The sequence below is a fragment of the Peromyscus leucopus genome, chromosome 12, assembly GCF_004664715.2.
Source record: "Peromyscus leucopus breed LL Stock chromosome 12, UCI_PerLeu_2.1, whole genome shotgun sequence".
In the NCBI taxonomy this organism is placed as follows: domain Eukaryota; kingdom Metazoa; phylum Chordata; class Mammalia; order Rodentia; family Cricetidae; genus Peromyscus; species Peromyscus leucopus.
The window spans coordinates 49275906-49282007 of NC_051073.1; positions in this window are offsets into that span (position 1 = coordinate 49275906).

Sequence of the window (6102 nt, forward strand, 5' to 3'; positions counted from 1 at the left end):
TAACTTTTCTTTACTTAAATTATCCCATCTACCTTTTGCTTCTGGACTTTTCCCATTCTCTTATTTCTGTAAATCTTACTCTTACACCATGGCTTGCTGTGTAGCTGGATGGCTGGCCCCTGATGTCCTCCTCCTTCTCATGCTACTTCTTTCCTCTCCTCCCAGATTTCACCTTCTATATATTCTCTATGCCTGCCAACCCCACCTACCCTTTCTCCTGCCAGGCTGTTCAGTACTTTATTAGACCATTAGGTGTTTTAGACAGGCACAGTAACACAGCTTCACAGAGTTAAACAAATATAACATAAACATAAATAATACACCTTAAAATAATATTCTACAACAGGTTGGTCTTAACCCATATGATGATATTTGTCAATAGCATCTTCAAATAATTAATTAAGTTAAAATGAAGCCAATAGGATTGGACCATAATCCAGTATGTCTGTTACCTGTAAAAGAAGCAAAAGAGAGAGCAGGATTGGACCAGCAATGAGAAGAAATAATCCCCGAGGACAGATCAATTCAGTGGTCATTTGAAAAAAAAATAAAAGAGACCTGAGAAGACAAGAAACATCTAAAGACATTGATCCTGGACCTCTGATCTCCAGAATTGTGAGAAAATAAATTTCTGCTGTTGAGGCCCTCCTGTTGGTGGAAATTTGTTATGAAACCATAGAAAACTAATGTAATAAAAAGAGAACATGAAAAATTAACTCCCTAATATTAAGAGCAGGGAAAATTGTTGTATAATGATATTAAAAGATTATATTTCACATTTTTGACAGAAAAAAAATTTGCTCCTGATAGTTTGGCATTCTTTGGAGAAAGCATACCTCATTTTAATTTCTTGTTCTTTACAAATTTTGTGGGTTTTTTTTTTTTTTAGGTAGAAAGTTTACACCTTAAACCATAAAATATTTAAATGCACATATGTATATTGTTTAAAGTACAATTACATTGAATACTAAGTAATGTAGAGTTTAGGCAGAATATTTAAAAATCACATGACTTGCTTTATTGCAATATCTGCTTCGTTGCTATCATCTAGAACACAAGATGGACTATCTATGAAGTAAGCATGTATTGAAATAATAAGAGTTAGTTTTCTAATCCTTAATATAACTCACTCCTATGACTACTGTTATTGAATTGAATGTAAACTACTCCTCGGAGTAACCATTATGAGGTAGATTGGCATTTACCTTTCAAGTGAAGAAACTAGAGTTTAACAGATTTATGACACTTGAACATTTTTCCATTCGGCTCTCAAATTTATGTTATTTATTAAAATAAGTGATAATTCAATATCTACTCCATGCAACATTTTTTACCATATAATATTGTGATAGTCACATGACACTGATAAATTTTTCACCTTTCAAATTCTTGGATAAAATGTATTGATATGCATCTTTGTTAGTGTTCTATTGCTGTGAAGAGACACCATAACCACAGAGACTCATAAAATAAAGCAGTTCATTGTGGCTTGCTTACAGTTTCAGAAGTATAATTCTATTATCGTCGTGGTGAAAAGCATAGTAGTACCCATGCACACATGGTATGGAGAAGGAGTCAAAAATCCAACATCTGGATAAGCAGGCAACAGGAAGAGGGAAGGGCACTAGGCCTGGCTTGGACTTTGGAAACATCAAATTCCACCCCCAGTGACACACTTCTTCCAACAGGGCCACAACAACTCCAGCAAGGCCATATCTCTGATAGTGCCACACCCTGGTGACCACACATTCAAATATATGAAAGAATGGGGACAACTCTTATTCAAACCACTACAGTATTCAAAGTTTATTCTCCAGAATTCCCTATTTGTGTGAGGTCAAATCAAGGCAAAGAGAGGACTACTATGACAGTTCACTGTCTAATCAGAATACTTCTCTCTGATTTGTTTCTTTGTGGACTTCCTGGTGAAAATGCGTTTCAGAAATTCTAAGAAAAATGGGTCTGACACCGTCTACCAGATGATTTTTAAGATGTCTTCTGCTTGTTACAATAGGAATAAATTTAACATGCATTCTATTGGTGGTAATAATCAAATAGCTGTGCCTTCAGGAGCCTTGCAGGTAAGGTACCAGAATCGAACACGCACAGATGATGACTTCAGTGTGTGCTTAAAGATTACACTTGACCATGCTTCAAATGAATGGTGGTTGTAGCTAAAAAAGCAGCTTCTCCACTCAGCCCAGGTCCTCTTGGGTACAAGTATATGACTCCATACTTGCTGAGAAAGGAGTAGCTACTTTCCACATCTTCTATAAGGGCAGATCACAGGCTTCTTTCCTGTGAAGGGATTGTTGGAGCTCAGTGTTCTGGGAATTGAAACTTAATAAATGTAGACGTGGAGTGCGATTTTTGAATAATTTAAATCTCTACCTTATTAAAAATAGAATTTTAAATACAATAGGGAAAGGAAAGATACACCCAACTACCTACAAAATAACAATGAAAGAAAAAAAAGTTAACTATCTGTTACTTTTCCTCATAAATCACTTTTCTATATAAAACCACCTTTATGAAAAATATATAGAGGACTTTACTTTCAATTTTGTGAGATTTTGTATTTCTGAGGCTAATGAAGTCATCCACATTATATCTCATAAGCAAAAGGGCACAGAGTAAAGCAAACAGAGGTAGAGTTGGAGTGTAGGATTGACCAGCATGGAAGTATGATTTGAAGGCTCATTGCCAAATGTGTCTGCCAATTGTTTATTCTGCCATTGTCACTGACAGCCTAGAACATTCCCTGGCCTCATGCCACCTCACTGGGCAAAATGAGTTAATTCTAAATCTAAATGCCTGGTCTTAAGATGAAGACCTACATATGTTAAAGAATAACGATCTTTCATGAAAGTCACTCACTAGAAATTGCTACTCCTCCTTGGAAAGTGAGAGAAATAAAAAGGTCATTGACAAAGACTGACTAATGTAGCCATGTGCATTTGGTAGATGTAACAACTCAGTGCTTCTTCACTATGACAGTATTTTTTCTGGTGTTACAAGTGGTACAAGTCTTTACTTCAGGTTAGCGACTTACACAGGTTCAACCACATTCCTCTACTCCATCTTTCCTTGTCTTCCAATCATTTTTCTTCCAGGTTACTGAACAATTAACTAGGTCATTGGCATTTTCATTTCAAATGAAAAAGTATAAAGCCATGCACAGCCTTACTGACTAAGAAAATGCACTTATTTCAAAATCATTCCCAAATGTTATCATCACATACCTAACATACATTTATAGCTTGTGCCTAAATAACAACTTCATCCTTGAACCAAAAAGGGAGTTCTTCCTTCTTCAGCTGGTTGCTAATGACCATCTCCATATATTGCTATGGGAACTTATGGGGTTACTACAGTGGAAAGTGTTTGGGGCTCTGTGGTACATAGTGGGTGGTTTAATTGAAGACAAATACATCATATCATTGCCATCCTTTAATGTTCTTGTGTATTTTAATGGCTCAGACTCATCTCAAAACAGGCTTCCTGGTGAGCATTCTAGACATACAAATATTTAGTAACTGCTACATGTTCATTGTGGCCTCTTACAATTTTATGATGGAGACCTGGGTCCCACTGTGATGGTAATGGGTAATTTAGAAGGCAATTAGTTGCAAGGATAGAGCTTTCTTGATAGGGTTAGTTCTCTAGTCAGAGGCATGAGACTTGTTTCCAGTGCTAGATATTGGCTCAGAACCTGGAAGTGAGCAAAGGCTCAGCTTCCTGCCTTTATCAATGTTCCATGCTCTGATTGCAAATGTTAAAAGCACTCTCAGTTACACACAACGTCACACACTTGAGAATCCTATATTTTATTACCTGTAAGACAATTTGCCAAATGGTCTTATTAATAATAATAATAAAAAAAAAAAAACCCGGAGCCAGATATTTGGGTGAAAACTGAGAGATCAGAGGAATAGGACAAAGCCACAGCCAACCTCACCTCATCAATTCCTCAGCTTCCAAAGAGACCTACTTCCTGTCTACCCATGCCTATATGTCTTTTTGTCCCTGCCATCTCACTTCCTCTCTCTGCCCAGCTACATCATTTCCTCTTGCTACCTAACTCTATCACTTTCTGTCTGTCTGTACAGATATCCAGACCTTTATAGTTAACTAGTGTTGGGATTTAAGGCATGTGCCACCATGCTTGGCTCTGTTCCCAGTGTAGCCTTGAATTCACAGAGATCCGGATGGATCTCTGCCTCCTGAATGCTAGGATTGAAGGCGTGTGCTACCATTGTCTGACTTGCACAGTATATTGGGGGACACAATATATCATCACAATTACCCATATCCACGACTCCTGGCAGATCAACTTCCACTGGTGTTTGTCTGAGTTTTCTATTTCCTGTAGCCATGTGGTTTCTAGATTCTGTCAATTAAGCTAAGTCCCTAGATTCTGTTGTGATGTGACTAAATCCACATGCTAACAAACAAATTCTGTTGCCTTCTGTTCTACTCATGCCTGATCAGAACTGAACAGCAAGAACAGACTATATTGGCCAGGTGGTGGTGGTGGCACATGTCTATAATCCCAGCACTCAGGAGACAGAGCCAGGCAGATCTCTGTGAGGCCAATCTGATCTACAGAGCAGGATCCAGGACAGGCACCAAAACTATATAGAGAAACCCTGTCTCAGAAAGCAAAGAAACAAACAAGCAAGAACAGACTATCTTAGAGATACTGGCATTCCTATCTGCACCTGCCGCATGGCTCAGGTAAATAGCACCTCTATCACACATTCCTCTGAAACACACTTCTCTGAGGGTGAGTAGTCCACCCTCAGTCCACCCTCAGTATAGTCAACAGAGTATGAGTTTTTTCCTCAATCCTGCTATTTCTTCCCCTTCAGTTCATCACAGAAACGAAGCTCACTCCACTTCTTCATTGTGAATCACACTTCCTACATGTTTATAGTAGGCAAACTAATGATATATCATCTAATCCTCCAGTATTCCTATCAAGATATTAAGCTCTATCTCCTCAAAGCACTATCATCCATATAACCCTTACTTGTCTCGTATTATGACCCAGGTACCTGATCAATATCATACCCCAGGCCTGTCGCTATGTAACAACATGTCACCTCTTCAGCATGTCTTCCTTGTGCTAAACTGTTGAGATTTCTGACAGTTTTTCTATTACAACCGCTAGTGTTAATTATTTTGACTAATAAACAGGCAGTCTGTTCCTACAGAGAAGAGTAAATGAGCATGAAAAAGACCTTTCTGTATACTTCAGGGAGAAACACATGGTACATTTCACTCCTCTTTGCTAATATATAACTCTCTGTGTTGGATATACGAATCCCTTGTATTTACTTATAATTTAGAAACCATAACAAACATCTCTGCATACCATGTCACCCTCTGTGATCTTTGTTAGAGAGTCAATGTGAGAATCATAGTCCCTTTTAACCAGTAAATAAACTGATGGGTACAAATTTGCTACTCAATGTAGCTAAATATTAAAGAAATGAATTCAGGCTTTAGAGTTCCATATTCTACTATAACCAGATAAAATATGCATGTGTGTATGTGTGTATGTTTATATATTTGTATATGTATATATACATATACATGTGTGTGCATATGTGTATGTATATAAATGTCTGTACAACTTGGCAGTCTCTTCCCCAAATCCATAATTTTTAGCAACTTTATTCCTAGAAGGAGTTTTAAGTAAGCAAAATTTTTGTTCTTCTTTCTCAAATTTCTGCCTTGAGCCTCAGCTCTTCTGGCATCTGCTGTTAACGTTCCACCAGCCTGTTCCCTCTTCATTGCCTCCAATAACAGGTAACGGGCTCTTGGCAGCACACTGCTTTCCTCAATGTTTCCTTCTGTCTTTAAAGTTCTTTGGAAGGTAAATGACCTCATGAACACATTTCTCCAAACATACAAATAATTGGTTTTGATTAATAATTTATTAAGGAAACATAGCATATCCAACTAGAAATTAAATATTCTTAAGTTGGTAAATGTTTAGGTTTTTAACAACCCAGTTGGGAGGATATAGATTAATTTCTAAACAGTCTTATTAAATAAAAACACAGAGCTAAATACAGGGGTAATAACCAAAGAGAT